Below are 23734 nucleotides of genomic sequence, written 5' to 3'. Positions count from 1 at the left end.
GACAATAAACATGGTTACCTGTAATGTGAACAAACTGCTTCATTCCATTTCAAGACATATTAGGAGGTGAAGGGGTGCTGTTCTTTGGTTTGGTATTTGTTTATCCTACAGTATCTGTAATGTAAAGCAAAGATAAGAGAATTCAGGAGTCCATCAGATTAGATTCCTTCAGATCTGGGATCCAAAATATATGTGTGTGTACATATGTATATTCTATTTTAGAATTGATACTTATTCCTGAAGGCATTTTATTCCTGTTTCTGTCATTATTGCTATTTTCATTAGGGGTATTTATTCTTATAATTAAGAAAAATCAATTAAATAATAGCATGTCTGGATGTAAAGCAGAAAACTACGCAATCATATAAGATGGGGTCTTGTGGCTTATCAGGAATATCAAATTTAGTGAGACTAATAATTCAGTATTAAATTTACATATAAATTACACTTGTAAACAACCATAATAGCTATAATTAATTGCATCAATCATAAAAGATGTTATTATATGTTTAAATAAAAAAAGACTACACCTTTAAGACACACCTGGATCATTTTACATGAAAGAAAAAACAAGACAAATTACTTTCAAAAATCTGGCAATTAAGAGAATGTATATCTATCTCACATAAATATTCCTCCTAGTGTCATAAAACCTGTTTGTAAAATATCAACAAAATAGATTGACTGTTCAAGTTTTGATCTACTATTTGCATATATATTACTATACTGTCACATCTAAGATTTTAACCATTTGTTTATGCACACTTGATTTTGAAACTAAATTTTCTTAGGAGAGTAATTTTTAGTGTTTCTTAAAAAATGCAGGATGGTATTCTTCACAAATGTTTTTTTTCCATTAAAAAAATACATCAAAGATGTTATAAATATTCATAAATATTTTATATGCATATATAATTTGCATAAAATTATGAATTACAAATATGAAAATATTCTAAAGTGGAATATTAGCTGAAGTGGAATATTTTCTGAATATTAGCTGAAGTAGAATATTTTCTGAATTAGTGTAACACTAACTGCTCCGACAATCTCATTCTACTATACATTTGATATATATAATAAATTAGGTCTGATTACTTCTTACAAGAAACTATGCATGATACCTGTTCTGCAGGCCAGAGATTGCTTCCTAACCTTTTATTATTTAGCCACAGGGATGAGCCTGGAGATGGTGAAGGTCATTTAGCATGTATCTGATCAGTTTCAAATTTCCACTTTAAGGCTGCAGATCAGGATGAAATCTCAGAAATTGAAATAGCCATTCCTTTTTTCTTCTGGACAGACAGATTAGTGTATGGCCAATGAGGGAATTGTGATGTATTTGAAGAAATCTCAGCAAGCAATGGAAGAACTGGGCAGCCAGGGCATAATGGCTGTACCTGCCTCAAGTTAAAATGCAACTTGCAATTCCAGTCAGGCTTTCTGTAGTCAGTCACATTGCATGCTGTACAGGCATTACTGCAGAAACAAAACAAGGTCAATACAAGGGCACTGACAGATAAAACTTCCATCTTGAATGTATGAGCAAAATCTTGAATATATGAGCAAAACATAAGGTTTTCATTTCAATTAAGCTTACAACTTCTGAAGAAACTCAAATATTAGAATTTGTATACAAAAAGAATAAAATAAGCTTACCCTTTACTGTTTGAAGAGCATCTGAATGATGAATTTAGTCATATACTTTAGTTTCAAGTACTCCTGTGAGGAGCAGAGAGCTGGCCTTATAGGTCCTTTCCAACTTAAGATATTCCATAAATCGATTCTATTTCTTGACATTATGTAATGGACTCAGAGCTCTTAGAACTGACTTGCAAAAGTATTCTGAGGCTCAGGTCTGAAGTGATAGAATGCTCCTTGACAGAACAAACACTTGAACAATAATAGAGCATAACAAGTGAGGTTACACTCCCACAAACTATGAAAAAAAAAAAAATCCTTTACTGGTATATATCTTTGAGTTTTGATGTTTGGGGATTTATTTTTATGTTTAAATGATAGTGATTAAAATTACTTTTGCTGCATAGGAATAGTTGTTTTACTTTCAAGTAGGTCCTCATCTAGGTTCACAGATATTTATTTAATTTAATTAAATAAATATTATTTATAATTATTTAATTATTATAATAATTTATATAATAATAATTCATTTAATCTACATCTAATGCTCTTAGTGTAGCTGCCAAAGTTCCAGTTATTTTCAGTGGAGTTGGGGGACTTCACTGTTGGTGTGAACAGTCATGAAGATGGCCTGGTTAGAAGAGTAAATTTGCTGAGCAGAATAAAATGCCTCCTGAACAGTACTGATGGGAATTGCCTCCCAACCTAGGAGCTTTAGGCCCGGGAGCTGAGGTTGGGAACCAGAAACATCTTTGAAAATCTTAGCTAGTATCTCTGAAGTACAGCTGGGTACCCAGAAATCTTGGTAAGAGCAAAAGCAAAGAAACTGCAATGGTAATTTATGATCTGAAAAAGTGGAGACATTGGTGAAATTGGTGAAATTCTGTAAAATAAGACATGCAAGAATACAGATGCTTAGGAGAATCTAGGAGAAAAAAATAGAACAATAGAAGAACATAGAAAAAGTGCAAGAATTCCCGCAAGCAGAATTTCAGGACTAGCAGGAAAGTACTAAACTCACAGAGACACATGCAACTTCAAACACTTTGCTGAGAGCTGTCACACAGAAAGTTGAAGAGGTTTTACAGTGACTTACAGCAGTTAGGGCAACTGCCCCTTGAAACTCACAGTCCTGATAAAAGTCAGCCGTTTCAGGGTTTAGAAACTAGTCTCAGACTAGGCTTAAACACAGCCAGAGCAAGAGCATACAGGCTCAGGCTCAGTCTCAGCGAGGGAGACCATTGAGAAGATATGTATAATGGAAGGAGGATGATTCCAGGCTTTCTGTGCCTGCCTCATGAATCTGGTTCTGGCAACAGGTTTTCTATCCCTGTTTTGTTACATGAATATAATGCAGATAGAACAGTGTCTTTGAACACTTTGTGTTATTCTACTTCTTTCTATTGTTCAGACTTCTACAGCACAGCTCCTGGCTCCTGCCAGAAGCAAAGGCTTTTCTCTGCTACTCCAGGCCACAGTGACTGCTACAATCTACATTGCACAGCAGCTAGTGGAGAAATAAAACATGGCAAAAAGACCAGGGGCAAGGCGTTACCAAATGGGAGATGGAACTGTTTCTCTTTATCAGAATGAGATAGAGAAAGAAAGAAAGAAATATTTCTGTGTGTGCACTGCAATACTGCAGTGTCACAGAAAAAGGTTATTGGTGGGGATGGTGTCAACAAGTGAAGCCCAATTTAATCGTATTTGCTTTGAATTAAAGGGGTGGCAAGGTTTCCAAGCATGATTTTTGCCTTGGGAAAACTCATTACTGGGAAAACTCACACAGTCCTTTTAGATAGAATAACCTTCACATTAGATGCAGCCTTAGTAATAATCTATGTATGCTAACTCTGAAACAGGCAGCATAGTGCCTGTGGAATAGCAGGCCACATAGCTTTCTCAGTCTTGCCTGAGAAAGTGGCCTGAGAAATCATGGGGAGGATTTAAAACAATCCTCAGAGACAGAAAACAGCCTTGCAGGTGCTGTTTGTCTGTTCCTTGTTTTCTGGCAAGAGAAGGTCAAGAGGTGGTGAGCCCCATTGACCAACGATGGTGATGTGTTAGTTTACTAACCAATAAGAGTTTATTTTCTGTACTTTTCACGTATCGGTCTATAAAAAAGATCTGAAGCAATAAACTGAGAGAAATTCTCCTGATTGACTCCTGAGAGAGTCTGTGTTGTTCATTTCGCCGTTCCTAATAGAGCGACAATAATCCCTGTTTTTGTAGGAACTAGAGAACTTATTCCTTTTCTACAGGGAACTGTCCTCCCCAGACATTCACATTGGTCTGTCTGACCTACACAAATAGGAAGACCTAAAAGAAACTGATGCATTTCTGGAGCAAGAGCTGAGAGCTACAAAAGATATCCTGAAGTATCAAGGAAAGCACTGAATTTAAGCAACTCAGCCCTATCCTTTATTTTTCAAGAATTTGGATTTTAAAAGGGAATGCTGGCTTTACTAAATGATTAGTTTTTAACATGCGTGAAAATGCTCAGAGGTATGGAGCTCACCTTGAATACTCTCTTGAAATTTAAAGTTCTTTGAGGGTTTGGGGGCTTTGGCTCAGACTGGCTGAAAAATATTCAGAGCATAAGTAATATTTTAAAAACTGAACCATAAGTTTTTCCATCTCTGTTACCAAATCCTAAAAATTAGTTTTACCTGAAGAGATATATTGAATCTTTTAGTGTACAGTTGGTTTCAAAACAAAGTAGTTAATTTAAAAAAAAATTGTTCCTCTAAGAGGCTATTCTTATTAAAACTATTCATAACAAAATTCACTTTTTTGAATAAATGTAATTATATTTTTCTCCCCCAAAGAGAAGGTAATTATAAAGAAAAAGTATTTTTGTTCATGAAGAGATTGATTAGAAGAGACTTCATTATATCCAAATATTAATTTATTTATTGCTGAAACATATAACTGTTTAGGAGTTGATACATTTCTTTAGTTTCCAGCTGGCCCTTATTAATTATTTGCAAAGATATATATGGCAAGTGTACTACAAAACCTGGTAACTTGCTTCTGAAAACATAGCTGGAGAAAAAAAAAAAAATGTTGATAATTTTACAAGTATTTCAGGTCTTAGCCTGAACTGGCCAAAAAATGTTGTTTGAAAAAAATGATACGTGACTGTTAAGATCACAGATTTATTGAAGAGTCTAATGTTTAGAGCATTCATATTTAATTTAAGAAAACCTGATTCAATTTATTAAGATGCCCCAGGAGACCTAAAACTATTTGCTAGAGGATTTTCTTAAATACCAAGCTGAAAAGTGTCTGAGGAAGATAAACAATTTTATGAGCTTATTCATTGACTGTTTTAAGACATCCTTTGATATATGGAAGAATGGATTTGAAGCTTAACCCTCTGTTTTCAGTTGACCTTTCAGTCTAAATCACAGGCTTTTGCTGACACTTTTGATATCTTCAGCAACATTCAACACTTTATTGTTTAGAAATTCTATATAAAGTTCAGGAACCAAAAAAGTAGACATTAAAACTTTCTAAATCTCCACCTGCTTCTAGAAAGCTTTCAGATAGTTTGATCAAATTGTTCAGAAAAAGGGGTCATTCAGTGTCAGAGGGCTTAACTGATATAGTTTCCGATAAAAACAGTCCTCATTTTAAGAGAGTATGTAGTCTCAGACTTTCATTTTCCTCAGCATTATTAATAATGCTCAACAGAAACTATAACATTCCATTTGGTGTAAAACACTTTAACTTGGGGTGTTTTTAGCAGGAAGGACAAGAAATACATACATATTTGCCTTAAATAACTGGAGTTTAGTAGAAGATTTATGTTACGCAAAAAATAATTTACTCACCTATCCCATATTTTTTATATGACAACATTTATTCTTTTATTAATCTTGAATTTATTTTTGATAGAAAGATTAAAGAGGACAGTAAAACTCTCCTCACTAACCTCCCATCTGTTAGAACTCTGAAGGGAGAGGTAAATTGACTACTGTGGTATATGTGGCTCATGAGCCTGTAGAGAAATTGGCTGTGGGAAAGAGACCAACATTTTAATGAGATGAACAGCTTGAAAGTATGAATATTTTCTGTCTTCTATTTTCAGAGCATTAATCCTCATCATAATTTTGACAACAGTTTCACACAGTTCTGATTTGAGTATGTTTTCTGCTCTAGACACAAATATAATAATGTGCTTCATTATTATTAGATATACTTTTTTATTGTGAGCTCTGTGATATTTTGTGTAAAAATCCTTCATACATATCAGGGTCAATTCATATTTTATAAGTGAAAAGACTGAGGTGAGGCTGATTTAGACCCTAAAATAGTGTTAAATACATGCTAGGAAATAAAATGTGGCAGTATACCTAGTCTTCCTTGCATGGATGTAGTATCATTTGGAATTAAAAAAACTAGTACTCTAATTTTTCAGATCCAAGACCTGAAGAAATGCATAGCAGCCTGCATGTAAGGGAAAAAGAAACTGCTTGCTGAGACCTTAGTGGCAGCCTGTGTCTGTTGTGGGCATATGTATCAGTGAGACTTGTTTAGTGAATGAAAAATTACTTCTCAGTAAGAACTTCAGTATTTAATTAACGTATTTGTAAATTTTTTTTGAAAAATTTCTGACTCATCTGCACAGTGAAAATAGTTATGCATGATAATTTTAAGCAGTTAAGCATCTGCTGTGGTACTTCAGTAATAGATTTGGCTTTTTTCCCCCATATCTTAATCATTAGAAATATCTTATTTTAATTATTTTTTTTTTCAAAGAAACTGCTCCACATATAATAGTTGGAAGTTACAACTGGTGAATATTTACCTCATCTAGGGGTTGTGAACTCTATGGGATGACATATCCATTTTAGCATGTGATCCATACAAAATACTGAGAACTGTTTTGAAAAAAAATTGCATCAATTTGCAAGACAACGTATTCAGTACTTTTTAAGGTGAATTTCAAAATGGTTTGTTTATGATCATTCTTAGGTCACCTAAAATATGAAAAAACCCTGTAGGATAAGAAGGGTTATGTAAAACTGAATGGAGAAACTTCTAACCAGACGATTTATACATGATATATCTTTCATTTGATTCTTTTCTTCATAATAGGAGACTTGATTTAGTAACTGTGACGTTTTCATAATAAAACCAAAACTGAAACTTAATTTAAAGGAAGCATTTCTAATTTGAAATCTTTTCTGTTCTGAAAGCTTTTTAAACTTACACTTGTGTCATGCAGTGTTTCATAGGAATTTTTCACCCATGCCTCAGAGAGCTTGCTCTGTCCATTAGAATGACACAGACAAGAAGGAAAGGGAAACAGATGGAGGCCTAGAGAAATAAAGACGATGAAATGTTACACTACTTCATCAGAAGGATGTACTGATGCCCTTCTCTGGGGAATGATGTGTCAGAAAATGGGGAAGCAATAACAGAAGAACTAGTTTTGAAGAAGGACACTACAGTGCACTCAAATAATTCCATTTGAAGGAGAGGGGGGATGAAAAACACAGAGCTTGACAGTAGCAGGAGCAGCAGAAGACAAATAGACTAAAAGGATATGCGGAGTATTCAAGACAGAAAGAGAACCATGGTAAAAAATCAGATACCAGGAAGGAATTACGAATTACTCATTCCATTGAGAAAACTGAAGATGGAATTAAGAAAGAAGAGTGACAGTGAAAAATACTCAGGGCAAGCATGTGGAGAGAAAGGCCCTTATCACAGATATTGGAAGAGAAGAGAGCTGTGTCTGTGGTTATTACTATCTTTCATATGGGAGAAGACAAAAATTGTCTTACAGGGCTATAGAAGAAAGAAGCAGATTTTGAAAAGCAGTGTAAGAATATGAAATGGAGAGTAAAAGTTTAATGATCAATAAAAAACAGAATATGAGGATTTTAAAATTGTGACAAAATTGATTCTGTAGTTTTGATTTGGGGAGTTGAAGAAAAATGTGTTCAGCATAAATGAACAAAAATTTAATGTGAAAGCTAAAGTATCCTGTCTCCCTGAAAACTCAGCTTCTGAGCTTGCTGACATAGTTTTCTAAAGACTTTCCCAGGACAGTAACTATAAACATAGATATGTGTACATTCTTTCTGTTACACATCTTGTGATGGGCATCTCTCATGGCCAGTGCAGTGAGAAAGTGTTATCCTGACCATCCAATCCCTGGCCATGGTCAGAAGCCTATAAATCCTGGGAGGAAAAATAAACTCTCTCTTTTCACCACACCTCGACCTGTGTCCGTGTGATCTATTCATCTTCAGCGGCAACAGTATCCTATTATTTTCTTAACCTTGTGACCCCAATGCCAAATTCTTCAGGACATTCTTTTGTGATTTTTATTCCTTACTGATTCAGATAGTTTCTGTTAAGTATGCAAAAAAAAATTCCTTTTTATCTTTTCATATCAGGACCAAATTCTGCTGAAAAAAAATTATGGAATCCCTCTTTTTTTTTTTTTTTTTTTTTTTTGCTTCCACAGTTATCAACCAGTTTGGCATTCACATGTAGCAGCACCTGACAGTTCACTGGTACTGACAAAGATACTGGTCCTGTCTGACTAGTGGGCAGAAGTACTGACACCTGGCGGAGATGGGTCTGTCTATAACTGGTGATACTGTCAGCTGCAGGTTAAACAACATCTGTCACCTCACGACTGGCTGCACCTTATTCATGTAGTCAATCAAATTCAGGGTAGATAAATGTGGAACTCAGTACTCTGCAGTTTAGGAGGAAGATTGACCTCACCTGTATCCCAAAGTACCTGCAAATACCTGCAAGAAAAAAAACCCAAAAAACTCCTGGCAAAAAAAGATACGCATTTCTGAGCATCAGGGAAGAAAGAAGCCTGGTTGTCTTGATGGTCTGTGGGCTCTGTAATGAGGCAATTAGAGCCTTCCAGAAGAAATATATCTCCTCAGTGAGCACTGAGCAGAGGGCAGGTTAGGACAGGTAGGGAGACTGTGAAAAAGGAGAGTGGCACAAGACAGAGCAAACATGAGCAAAACTGAGAGAATGCTGAGAAAAGCAGGGGGCAGACAAAGCCAGGCACTCTAAAATTACCTGTAGGAAATCACTGAAATAAGAGCACCTTTATCATATTACTTTTCTTAAAAAAGGTTAATGTCAGCCTTCTGAGAAAAAAAATCTGCATAAGTAGGAAACTTCATTTGTATGTCGCCATAATAAGATTTTCTTTTTTCCTTCTATTGTTTCTTTATTCTCTTTTTTATTTTTATTTTCTTTTTTCCCCCTCTTTTTCTTTTTCTATAGGACATTAAGTCTTTAGTCTACAGACTCAAATATTGAATTTTGGTGCTGTATTCAAATAGTCACGCTAATACGTGGGTGGTAAAGAGGTCCCAGAAAAAGACATATATTAGCCATATATTTCTTGAAAACTTATTTGCAAGCCATAACTAATATTTGGAAGGGTGGAAAATAGAGTCATATCTGCTTTTTCATTAACTGTCCACTACAGGTCACTGATAACAGAGTTACCTGACTAGGTTTGCCTCTGATTTGACTATATATCTGTTTCTGTGTTAAGGAATTCTTCATTCAGTGCTGCCTCAGTAAAAATCGTACTGTTTTAAAGAAAGTAATTTCTTATTTTAATAGTGACTCCTACAACAGTAGAGCTGGCATGCTTTTCCTATTGAGTGAAAATTCAGCTGATCAAACCAAAGAAAGAAAATAATTTTAAGAAACTAGTGATGAAAGGAGTAAAGAAAGAGAAGATTTTATTTTTAACAATACCTGCTTGAATAACTGTCCATGCAAAAGCAGAGACAGTGTTTAAATGGTGTTGATCTTAACCTGCTTTCAAGAAGAAGAGGGAATGAATTCAAAATAAATGTCTCTTTGTTTTAACTCAGTAACAATTTTCTCTAGGCCAAGTCCATGTCACAGCTTGTTACCTGTTGAAAAGTTAAATTGCATGCAATTTAATTGCATGCCTAAATAGGTAAGCAATTGTCAGTGTCTACCGTGAAAAATCTCACCCTTTTAAGAAAGTAGTACTAAGAATCAATATAAGGCAGAGATATAACAGAAAAAATAAAATATGATTTAGATATATATTTATTTTATTTACAAGTTCATTCCTAGTGTATGCCCTTACAAAGCAGTATTTTGAAATTGCATTAACAGCATAGTGTGAGAATATTTTTTTTTAATGACTTCAAACTACATATAAGTTACAGACCATTTTCCTTGAGAACTCTTGTGATAAATGTATTGCAACCAAGTGGAAAACATATTCCTTTTCCTGCTGTGATTGCACATTTGTACTCTTGAGTGCAGGCACATGTATTTGCAATTTCTTCCTGACAGCTTGATTAACCTTGAAAAGTTACAAAATAAAAAAAAAAAAAAAAAAAAATAAAGGAAAAGAACTTTCATAGTTAACTTTTGAAATATACTTGAGAAAAACTACAAACCTAATAGTCAATAGTTTCACTGGATTTCTCTGTTCTTCCTGTTACATAATGTTTCATTTTATAAAATTAATAATGTCAAAATACTCTTATTTTAGTTAGAGGTTTAGAGAAATATACAGAATCTGTATTTTAGTCCTTTTATTTGGTGGAGGGGTCAACGTGGTTTTGGAAGGGGCTGTGTAGGGGGTTTAAGGACTTCTGTAAGGAGACACTGGGGCTTTTCTGTGCTGACCCCAGCTTGTTCCAGCCAAGTGGAATGGACCCATTCTAGGGCATGACTGAGCCCTTCAATCAAGATGATGACACAACAGGGAAAAGTGTGCTTAAGAGCAAAGTTCTGCCTGGAATAAAGAAGGAAGCTGTGTATGGGAAATAACCTTCCAAGCACTAAGGTGAGATAAAAAGGAGTGGGTGGAGGTAGTCCAGGTAATGGAACAGAGAATCCTCTGTAACCCACAGAGGAAACCAGGTTAGAACACATAGATATTTCCTGAATAAACTACACCCCACGGAAGACTCTTTTGGAGAGGACAAAATATTAGAAAAAGGAGCATCAGAAAAGAACTGCTACAGATTGACCACAACCCTGCACTTCCCCTGCTTTGTATCACTCAGCGGGATAGAGAGCAGGTAGAAGAGTCAGGAATGAAGGAGAAGAAGAGCTGAGCCTAGGAAGAGGTGACATGGAGAAAGATCTTTTAATATGTTTCTCAGTATCAAATCTAATTGGTTGAGGGGAGAAAAAATTCCCAAACTAAGTCTATTTTGCTTGCGATGATAATTGGTAAGTGATCCCACAAGATATTTTTCATCTTGTTTTCCTGTCCTCTTGAGGAATAGAATGAGAGTGTAGAGGGCATCTGTGTTGGTGTCTGGTAGCCCAGTTCAGCCTCCCATTGCCATGAATCAAGGTATGCTCTGTACTGGTGCATATTATTCATCTAGAGAACAATAGATTCAATACAAGTATTATTAAATGTTGGTCTTAGCATTTATTCTTATCATGTTTAACTGAGGCACAGTAATAGAATGCATAGACGGAACAATAAATTATGTCACTAAACACTTAAACCAGTAATTGAAAAATTTAATATCTTAAATATCTATATCTCCAGGGATTTTCATTTTGATAATGATTAAGTGGTATGTATTGTTGTGCCAGGATTAAAAAGAACTTTAACAAAGCACACAATAATCTACACATAAAAGGAAGATGAAAGGGAAAGATTAAACAATATAGAAAAACAAGATATTGTAGTGAAGTGATCAAATCAGCAAAAATAGTAATAATTATGCTCCTTCTGTAGTCAAATGATTGGTTAGCTTAATTAAATTAATTTATAAAAAATGGAAAAGACCAGGTAGATTCTTATTAAAATCGAGTATAAATAAGTATTTAAATGTAATCAAAATTATTTGGAAAAAGGTGAACAATATCAATGTTCAGAGCAGAAGATGAATACTCAAGATATTAATTCTGACTTCCACTAGAAAGAAAAAAAAGTGTTTTATTGAATAGTTACAAATCATATTTGAAAAATAAATACTTTGGCTGGGTGTCAGTTCTAGAATTTTCAGCACATTTTACCAGCTGCAAACAAGTTTACTCCACGACAAATTTACTTTCTCCTCCCTGAATTGTAATGCTGTCCATGACTAGAATTTCGTACTTACGATACTTAATAGAGGGCTTTGATATTTTTATTTTTTTTTCCTACTACACATGAACAGCTGAAAAGTGTTGATATTTTTTCTTATATTGGAAAATGTCACATATAAAATAGGATTTCATTATAATTACCTGCAAAGACCAAAGAAAACTAGGCCCTATGTTGCAAGTATGCCCCTCTTTTTCCTCCCCCATCCCAGACTACCATGTGTGCATAAATTCATTTTTTGTTTACATAGAAATAGAACTATATTATTGAATTTTCCCTGTTCAGCTTTCTCTGTTGGAAAACAGTGACACTGCACATAAAAAAAACTCAGTCTTCTGTGTCCTAGCTAATCCAACAGATTTTAAGGGAAAATATTCAGAAAAATGCTATGCTACTGAATTCAGGGTTGTGGGATTAGTTGTTAGAGAAACATCTACAGTTTTCATTTGCCTCAGCACAACAGACAGAATTACTTCAGCTCACTTCCTACTTCACAAGACTATGGATGATACATTGTTGTCTGCAGTTAATGATGGTGGTATTACCTAACAAGCCCATGTAACAGATGTTCCCTATGTTTTTTGATAATTAAAAAGTAGTCTGGGTATTTATGGACTGAATTTATTCTGTGAACCATTAGCTCAATGTTACCCAAGGCACACTTGAGGGAAGTAATTGTGATGCACTGTAATTATATAAACAGAGATACTTCAAGGTATTTAAGCACTTTACTGCTGTTATCTTCTAATTTCGATGAAATTAGCAGTAATAAAAGAATTGGGTGCCGAGTTTTTTGTAGTGCAAGATGATTACTAACACCAAAAAAAAAAGAGAAAAAAAAATGAAAAGTCAGTCTTGAAACTGTTATAACAAATAAATATGCTCATTAGAAAATCAAGAATCAAAACTAAACCCCAATATATCACTAGCTGCAAACTTTGTTAGGTTCACATTGAAATCTATGACATGAGCTAGAGAAAAAAAAAACTGTCCCAAGATAAACTTTGAAACCTGTGAAATATCAGAGCTGTATCTTTTAATATAGTTTTACCCTGCTTATAATTTTTGACAGTTGAGACATCTAAAGGGGAAATCTTAGAATTGTAGAATGATTTAGGTTGGAAGGGAACTTAAAGATCATCTTCTTACCACATACCTGCCATGGGCACAGACATCTTCCAAGAGATCAGGCTGTTAAAGTTCCATCCAACCTGGCCTTCAACACTTCCAAGGGTATGGCATCCTCAAGTTCTCTGGGCAACTTGTTCCTGTGCCTCACCACCATTTCCATTAAAAATTTCTTCCTTATAGCTAACCTAAATGTTTCTTCTTTCAGTGTTAAGCCATTACCTTTTATTCTTTTATTACAGGCCCAGGCAGAAACCTCTCTATTATAAGCCCCTTTTAATAACTGAGACTTCACAAAGATCTCCCCAGAACTTTTTCCTCTCTGAGCTAAGCAACCCTAACCCTCAGTTTTTTTCCACAAGAGATGTATTCCACTCTGAGCAGTTCTATGCCCTCCCCTAAGTCTTCTCCAAGAGGTCCATGTTTTTCTTGTGCTGAAGATGCCAGAGCTGGATGTAGTGCTGCAGGTGGGGTCTTGCCAGAGGACAGAGGAAGATTCCAGGTTCTGTGTGGATATAGACACTTCTGCAAGCCCAGTCCTTGATAACATAGTTTCTGTAAGAGACAAAGAATTACTTAAAAACTTCACTTCTCTAAGTTCCTGATGATTATACACAGATATTGCAGTCCCTGAATTCCATGGCCAACTGCTCTTTTTCTATTTCCCAGGCAACAGATATTTTCTTGAAGACCAAGGAATGATCATCTGCAGGTTACCCTGGTTGTTAGTGTCACATTATTAATGTGACAACAACTGTGTAAGAATCCATTTTTCTAATTCTATTGTGCATCTACTGCTTACATGAAGCTATTGCTATAAAGAAAATTGACTTCAAACTTAATTTTCTTAGGTCATTTAAATGCAAGGCTGCATTACTTCATTTTTCGAAAAGCATGACTTTCAGACATCTGAAATTTTAAGCTTTGACATCAGAATTTGGATGAAATATCCATACCTTCACACAAAGAGATTTCACAGAGCTTCAGTCCCCATAAGAAATTAATTTATGATTCATGTTTGTTGTATCGTGTCTTTTCTGCTGTTTTCTTAGTGTGTTGGCTTTTCTGAGCTCTTCCTAAACACATTGTGCTTCCCAGCATGGAATACAGATTCCACAAACGTGACCTTGGAATATGGGCTCTCCTGCAGCCATTGGAGAGTGCAATAGATGGACATTGCAATACTCTAACTGCTACTTATCACAGAGAATGTATTTTATTTATAATTTCTGCTCATTTTTGAATTAAAACACAAAGAGTGTGCAGAAATACTGAATAGATATAATCAGAGAGAAGCAATAAGGACAAATGGAGTGTTCTTTTATTCTAATTAAACTTTCCATTCTTTTGCCTCTGAAATGTTCCCTGTAGCTTTCCTACTGATTTATTTGGAACAAATTATGCCCCAGATAAGTGAAGGCTACTGATAGCATGGAACTGTAATATATGACATTATGACATATGTCACAATATATATCATATATGTCATTAAATTATCATATGACATATATTACATATATGACAATATATGTAATTATAGAACCTTCCATCCATTAGTTTAGAAGTCTTTGAAATACAAAATAATGAACCATTGCACTAGGTTCTTCATAAACCTGCAAGTGAATAATATTCCTTATTGTAGGTAGATATGCTTGTATTGAACTGATCATCCTTCATTATTTCATCAATAACAAATATCTACTGATTAGTAGAAAGATGTATTTGTGAGTTTCATTGTCAAATGACAGGTCAAATCAAGTTCTATGAAAGAATAAAGACTAAAAATCAGCATATTTCTTCAGCTGCCAGAAGTTCCTGCAAAAGTAAAGGAGCTTAAAGAGAGGGTGAGAAGTTAAAGAGACATCAAATACTAATCCTGAGTCTTTGATTCTTCTGTATTTCTTCCAGTAACCTAAACACCAGTTCAGGAAGCATTTGGACAATGCTCTCAGGCACATGGTCAGAATCTTGGGGAGTCCTGTGCAGGCCCAGTATGTGGGCTTAATGATCCTGATGGGTCCCTGTCTTAGTTTAGGGCAAATTAGGAAGGAAAACTCCTTCCAACACATTCCATGAATCAATGTTTCTATAAATCCTGTAGCACTGAGTAGAGTTTTATCAGTGGTTTTAACCATGTTACATGACAAGATATAAATAATTTCACTGTCTGGGTACATAAAAAATATCATACAAGAATTGCGCTATTTTTTGCATTGCACATTGCTGCTAAGGAATAAACAATGTACTGTGAAAGAAAATATGTCCACAAGGCATATTCCTGGTTATTTCAAGTAAGGCCAGCTATTAGGTACCTATGTTGATCAACTAATTGCAGAAAGGCAATCTTTTATGCAAAAAATTCCCAAAGTTAATGTGACTATCAAACTACATTTTACTCATGACTTCATGTCAAAGTTCATAAAAAAATCTGTTAAGCCAGACGTGCCAATTGCAACAATACAGTCAGCTAACAGATAATGGAAAGATGAAATATAGATTTATCTTATGTTCTTTTCTAATCAAAACTGAAAGCACTGCCTTTATACTCCAATATAGTTCTTTCCATTACAAAAATCTTATCTGTCTTCTATTAAATATGTATCCAGAAAACAATTTTATCCCTGATAGTAATGTTACTAGCTGTGGAACTGTGGAACAAGTCTGAATATAAGGAACAGAACGATTTGCAGCTGCTAAAATGAATGTATTAAACCCTCTTTTCACTTTCTATTTTAGTCATGGTTTTGCTGCTGCCAGCACTTTCCCTGATGTGATGCTTAGCAGTGACAATACCAATTGGCACATACACAGATAGATAAATGTGTGCTTCAGAGACAGGCAGGAGTTGAATAGAGCAAGTAGCGGCATTTGGTAAAGCCAGGGTTATTGAGATCTGTTGTGATTGGAAAGGCTTAAACGAAAATCTTGTGAAAAATATCAGATAAAATTACTTTATTAATTTAAAGTAGAAAATTAATTTTACTTTATCTTTGCCATAAATATGTTGAGCTTTCTTATTATTGTTTTATATTTATCAAGTTCCCCAAGTAGGAATGAATTATTTCTTTTCTTTTAAGAAAGTGCCTATTCAAAAGATCACAAATAAAACACCTACAACCATCACTCATTAGCTGTTGTTCAGACATTTTTGTCAACACTTTCCACCAATTTTTAGCAGGAGAGGAATAAAACTATATTTCTTTTCCGAAGTCTGTGTACTCATGCCATCTTTCAAATGCTATAAGTCTGACTACACCATATATCATATATATGACATACACCATATATATTAGAGATATCTAGATTTTACCATATCAGTTATTCTCGTGTAAGTTTTCACATTGTGGTAGAACTGTGAGAAGTCAAGAGAGTAAAGAAAGAAATAGCCTGGGTAGTCTAAGGGATATAGATAAAGGCTATTCCTATAGAGGTTCTATGTGCAATCCGTATTAGGACACTGCCCTGGAATTTAGATGGTTCTGTAAATTGTTAATTTAATAATTGTATTAGTTTAAATGAATGCAGTAATTAAAATGGATTCAAAATAATGGAAAAATTGGGGAAAAGAGAAAAGTTAAAACAGGAAGAAAAGTGAGAATGTGCATTTATATGACGTTATTTTAAAAGAAAGTCATATAAATCTAAGAAAAGCTCCTGTGAAAAATGTTCTTATTTTTAATTAAATGAAATAACACTCAATTCATGTTATATAATAATATAGTACCCATGCTATAAATTAATATTCCATAGGTTTTAAAACAGATCTCATGAACCTAATTATTTTGTCGATTATTTTTTTATTTGGAAAATGAACACAGACTTCTGAAAGAAAAATATCCTTCATATTTCCAAAGACAATCTAAAAGCTACTTCAGGAAAATAATTTCTTGAATTCTGAAACAAAGATATTTTTACAAAAAATTTTAAGATAAGTATTAACTGGGACAATGCTGTTTTTCTGGAAATATGTAGCAATCATATTTAGTTAAGAATGAATGGAAAACAAAGGTGGGTAAGCAAAAGCCTAGGTATTTTTTGTTTTAGTTTTCTTTTTTGCTTTATTTTCTCTTAGGGTTTTGGTGAGGAGAGCTTGAGGTTGGTTTTTGCTGTTGATTTGGTTTTTTTAATTCAAACAAAAGCACACTGGTATCTCATTTCTTAATAATAAAATTCTGTTGACTTTGTTTCATATTTTACCTTCAAACCATTATTTTGTTTTTTGTTTTGTTAATTCTCTAAAGCATAATTCATTATTATTGGGTTAACATTTCAGAGTATAACAAAAAATATGTACCTGTTTACATTTGCATTCCAAAATTTCACGTAAATAAAAACCCGCTTAAAAATATTAGGGGTTTTGAGATTTTCTTTTTAAACACAGTCATTACTCTCTCAATAAAAATATTCCCATGTAGCCTTCCTCTTAAAAACTTAAATGGATTTTTTTGTTTTCTCCCCTGATTCTGAGCTATGAAGTCCTTTATTCACTGTAGTTTTCCATTTTTATTTCTTGGCTTTCATAAGGATGTCACTTTAGGTAGCCAGACATTAAAATGTTTTTTTAATTCTAATTAGAACATTCATAACAGTTTATTACCTTTGACAAAGAACTTCATTATATATACATCTTGGGGAGCAGATGGAAATGTAGTGTGAACAACCATGCATAAAATTTAGATTCCAAATTCGAAAGAGAAGCAACAGAACTGCACTTAAATCAAAAGAAGAAAGGGAAACCATGAAAAACTTATCAATATTTTTTTTTTTTTAAATGTAGAGGAAGAAAGAGGGAAAGGGCATAAAGAGTTTGTTATGCACTCTTTTTCTTACACAGGATGCATGTATAAGAGGAAAACATTTACAAGGCGTTATTGTATGTTCTTTACTCCCAATCTTAATTGTCCAGGAACTTGTCAAGCCAAGGAAGGAAAATAGACATAGATATAATTTATGCTTCTTGTTAGAAGATAGATGTCTAAATATTCTTATATTGAAATGAAGGAGCAAAAGTCAGTAAAAAGAGAAACTGGTTTAGCAGTAATCTATGTTGCCATATGTCTTCAAGTGTGCTAATGTACTTCTGTGTCATTCTGCCCACATCTTCTTATGTAGAAGTTTTAATCAAGAAGAACCACTGAAGCAGTAAAGTGAATCGTGTTTATTTATAAGAAGTTCAGGATTATCTACTTATCACACTTCTTAATCCTGTTTTTTTTCCATTCAGCTTCTCTTCAATGGACATATAAATGTATTTCTTGTTTATTGCAGTCTAAATAATTCATGACTGTAAAGGAATGAATATATTCTCATATATTCTATTATATTTATTTATTTTATTTATTTATTTTTACTCCATTATTGCAACTAATATATGTTTTGGTGTGTTTTTCTTGACTACTTCATATAGTTCCAGATTGTCCCTGTGGGATATTACAAGTGCATTTCAAACAGAAAACACTCAAAGCAGATTCTGGCTGAAAATTCACTGCTTTGTGCTCTTTAGTTTTCACACCACCTTCCCCATTGTTTCCAACTATCAGATAACTAATCACAGTCAATGATATAAAAAAGCAAGTATCAAGAGGAAAATTACTTTTAGGGGACAAGACAGATTATGTGAAGTTGTATTATACAGGAAAACTGAATTTGTTCATTAGTTTTTAATAACAGGAACACTAGGTGAGCTTGTGTACAGCCCTGAGAGAGGCACAGAGGTGTTGTAGTCATGCTCTATTTATTGCAGCTAATGGGAACCAAGACAAAGGAATGATCCAAATGGTGACCAAAAGCTGAACTTTGCTTGATCGACTTGAATATATATATTACTTTTCCTGACACCACATATGCTAATGCTAACCAGCCACCACATATGCTAAATGTGCATGCTTTACATGTATGACAAAAGTGTCTCAAACTCCACCTAATAGTGAAGCAACATCAAATGAAACATCACCTTTTTCCAGCCCTCAAAGAAAACAAATATAACCTAGGGGGGAGATGTGAAGAAGGGAGAAGGCTCCACCTCTGTATCCTAGGATGGTCAATGAGCTGTACTTATCTCCTCCCTCACAGTGACACCACCAGGTAAGCTATATTTTACAGTAATACTGTTGCTTATGCTTTCTAATATCAGTGTATTTATCAACAGAAATTTCTGAACCTTGTCCTGTCATAACAATCACACTATTTGTGAGTCTGAAATCTTACTGAATGTGTCCAGACTTAACATGCAACCTACACAATTTCTGCAAATAGGATTGTGGTTGTGACCAGACTTGCAGTGTAACCGTGCTTTTAGTGCATCTGGCACCTTACCCGACTTATAGTGACAAATTATTTACTCTACTATTTTGTTTGTGAAGGTCTCCTGGGGATTCTATCAGACAGATACCATAGTGACAAAGAAAGGGAAACCACCTCTGCACTCACTACGTCTACTCTGTTACAGTAATAGCAGCCAACATGTTCTTGGTCAGTTCTTCTTCCTTTGTGATTGGCAGACTCAGTGATGCACCTCCTCTTTTTGGTCCATCCAGTTTCTGCATCACGTATTTGCCTCCTGGACACAGGAATGCACTTGCCTTGCTTGTGCTTACCATAATCTTCTTTCTATGAAATCTGTGGTTGTCAGATTCATGCAAGAGTCAGCTTCTAAGATGAAGAGATATCTTCTGTCAGCTAAAAAGAAAATATACTATCAGAGTTCAACTTTATCCTGTCCTACTGAGACCTCTGATTACCTTTGATCTATTTAAGATTTTCTTTAGCATTATACTTGTTGAAAAGAGTGGTAGTGGTAGTACTGGACAAGCTTTGGCAATCTGTCTGAAGTGTCCTAGGTCCAAGAGATGTAGCAAACCTCTAAAGATAACAGGTGTTTTGAAAATGAGCCCAACACTACTTTTATATATCATTTCTTCTTTGTGTTTCAGTCAGGTACAGCTGGACCAAATGCCTTCCTTAGCACAAGTTACTCCTCTCTGAAAACATGCTGAAGGGTAAAACAGACCTCTTTTTGTTGACAGAAGTCACAAGACCTCTTTGAGTACTACTCACCTCTGTGAGTAGTAAGGCAGAGAGGGGAAAGGTTGAGAGATATGAATGGAGGGGAAGAAATGTAAGTTCATAATCATGTTTGAAATAGCTTTTAGATGTAATTCTTTAGAAATAAATTTGAAGCCTTGTCTGATGTTAAGTGCTGTGATATCCAGAACCTTGCATTTTGAGTGAGCCTATAAAATTTCCTTGTGTGGAGTTAAAACTTTGTTAGGTAAAGTACCTTATATAACTGAAGCAGAATTTTAATTCTGCAATAATTTAGTACAAGTATTTGTTGACAAAGTTTTTACACCTTCAGAGAGATAAAGCTTAGATCTTGCTTAGAAAATATTTGAAAGGTATATCATTATAATGTATCAGTTCACTGAAAAATCTTTAGTTAAGTTTGCAGTGTTTCAACACAAATATTTTTTTTTTTTTAAAGTATTTTACAATTTAAATCTTATTTTAAAAACTACAGCTATTCTTGTGAATTACATGATGGAAGTGCTGAGGACGGACTCTGGATATGTTATACTAGAACATACCATGAGCTCTCAAACACACAGGTTTGAGACAGCAGGATAACTGGGTGTGCACTAAAACATATTTCACAACAATCTTAACAAACATTCACAAATTGTATCTGGTAACAACACTGTTTCTTCCCCACTTTTGGCAACAGACTCATACTGCCCATTCATGAAATGTAAGCAACATCCATTTTACATCAAACTTCAAAGCTTTAGTAGAAGATAGACAAACATGACAAATTCAGAGTGCAAGCAGAATAAAACAGGAGAAACACTTGCCATAATTAGTGGAGAATTTACTAAGTGAAAGGAAAGCTGCTAGTCTACAAGCTCAAAGGGAATACGCAGATAAGGGTTTAGTCCCTGCTAACCTGACTGATTCCTTCATATCAGATCTGGTGAGCAACCTAACATTGGTTATTTGAAGTATAAAAGACACCTAACAGTTTTTCAACTGCCAACAAGTACCAAAATCCCTTTTTTGCTAGGAAAAAAAAATCACATTCTTAGAAGACTGATTCTAATTCATTCCAGTTGCTTAAAAATTAATTTCAAAATGAAATTATGAGTTGTTACTATAGGCCATTGATAGTTGTTACTGGGTCACTCAATAAGAATTTTTTCTCAAAGGCTGATGTAAATCACCCTTTACTTGTGTACTTTTGGTATTAATTTTTCTGCTGTTACTGTTTATTTATTTCATTGCTGGTTCCATAAATTGTTCTTATTTTAACCTCCTCACCTTTTTGTGCCTCCAACTCTCAACTCTATCCCCAGAGTGAGAAGGGGGAGGGAAAAGATGGGAAACGAGCTAGTGGCACCTGGTTTGGGAGAGTCTCAGGGAGACTTCCCTTATATTTAAGACTTCCGATAACATAAAAAACACAAAACAAGTAAGAAATTTAAAAGCCTCTTTTTGGAATAACATCATTAGTAGTCAAAGAAATCAGAAGGAGCACTTTATAGTCATACTGAACATGAAAAACATAAATATTAATTAAAAAATTACAGATGAGATCATGCAGTTTATATAAAGGTCAACGTATTTTTTTAATTTTAGTTGGTTAAATATTTGAAAGAATTTTGAGATCATGTAAGTTTATAGTGGAAATAAAGCAATTTGAAACTCTAAAGGTGTTCAATTAATAGCATTTTAATACTGAATAATTATATTTCAGTCTGCCTTAAAGAAAAAACAAAACTACATAGTTATGTCTGATGGACTCTGGAACTATTTCTTTCTAAAACAGTAGTAACTAAGTGGAGTGCAGAATTTTTTGCCAGTTGGTTCTTCTTGTGTTTGGACATAGACTATAGAAGTTTCATACTCATAACTGTCAACATTTTGATTATCCTTTTATTCTTAAAAAAACCTGTGTGTTTTATTATATCTCAAGTGTTAAAATTAACTTCTGCATAGAGAAAACTTGTAAAAAGGAAGTGTGTGAAAGTGATTTCTTAGTTCAGAAAATGAGAAAATGAGATTATTGAAAACATAATTTATGTATTATTAACAATGCAGGTATATGTAATTAAAAAATAGATTTTTTTTTACATTGTGCACTGGCATGATTATATACAGCTTTTGTGCAGACACTATAATGTATACATCTATATACAGAATATTTCTACCTGTATAATATATCTGTATGTAATCACTACATCTATAATATTTATACATTATAGCACCTAAATTCAGCCTTTTCCAGTGCTCAGTCATCCTCACAGTAGAAAAATCCAGGAAATATTTGTCATTGGGTAGGTTTTTGAGGTGTGGCACAGGTTGCCCAGGGATTTTTTTGAGTCTCCAACTCTGGAAATCTTCAAAAACCATCTGGACATGGTCCTGGGCAACTGGTGCTAAGTGGCCCTGCTTGAGCAGTGGAGGCTTGGACCAGATGACATTCAGAGGTCCCTTCCAGTCTCAACCTTTCTGTGATTCTGTTGTCAGTGGTATAAATACAAAGAATCAATACAAACAGTTGACCCAGCAACAACACAGTCTTTTCCTGTATAAATGCTTAATTCTTTAAGATTTTTGTATAAACTTTTGACCCATCTCAAAGGGAATATTAGAACAATTAGTTTCTGAACTGAGCAGACCTGAAGGGAAATTCTAACAGTTGAAGTCAATAACAACTGCAGTTAATTTCAGCATAATCAGTATTCCACTGAGTGGTTTTTATCTAAAGATTACAGATATGATTAAATCAAAATGTGTTTTTCTCATTCAATAAAAGGCATTTACAAACAGAAAGACATTTGAGTCATTGCAAGATTATTTTTATTTTTTTAATAGATTTGGAAAACATTCAAAATTTAGAATCAAACAGGAATTTTCCCAGTAAAAAAACATAGGAAGTCAAAGGAAAAATTTGTTTTCTACTGAAATGTACTTGAGTTTTTTTTCACTGTCTTTTTTTCATCCCATAACTTTGTTTGATATTTATTTCTACTTTGTGAAAATCATCATTTTAAAATTTACTAGTGGTTTAACACAATGACAGAGGGAATTACATTCCCCAATAACTGGCAGCTTGTCCTACTTGCTGGATGGTCCAATGTGATGTTCACACACAGAGGCTCAAAATAGGAAGGATATTCATATAGAATACAGTTAGAAATAGGATTTAGTAAGAGGATTCAGTAAGAATGTAGGACAGTCACAGTAGCATTCAGTGTGACAAGTATAATGATCACCTTCTGCTAATACTCAATCTGTCACTTTTATCCCATTTTTTCCAAACTTGTTCTTTCTGGGTTGGTGCTGATCCCTCCAGCATTCCATAAAAATTGCTGTATAATCTCCAGAAACTCTCCTCTACTCCAAAATAGCTTTTCCCTCTGCCCCATACTAAGTCTTATGTCCCTTAATGCAGCATCTCCCCTAGTTTCCTTGGATTTACCTACTTATCAAAATGTTTGAATGTCATACAGTGACTTTCAGCTGCACACGTCTAGAAGGAATATAGAAAGATGAAATTCAATTGTTTTTGTTGAAAAATGATGTGATATTCATGCTCTTTGACAGTCGTTAAAAAAAAAAAACAGACTTTAGAATGCACATTACAACATTCACTGCAAGACCAAGGTTATGTTTGGTTACTGCTATGTAGATCAAGTATCATGCTCTGAAGCACCACTACTATTTTTTTAGAAGAGTATTTTACTGAAAGCAGAGGCCTGCAACAGCTCCAAAGCAGCAATACACTGATCAGAACACAATTCTGCTTGCCTTGAACACGAACAGAAGTATATTATGATAGTTGATAGTTATGATAGATATAACCACAAT

This window comes from Pseudopodoces humilis, chromosome 2 (genome assembly GCF_049639895.1).
Source record: "Pseudopodoces humilis isolate 2021_Gansu_Grassland_sample_001 chromosome 2, ASM4963989v1, whole genome shotgun sequence".
Taxonomy (NCBI): Eukaryota; Metazoa; Chordata; class Aves; order Passeriformes; family Paridae; genus Pseudopodoces; species Pseudopodoces humilis.
This window is presented reverse-complemented; position numbering follows the sequence as displayed.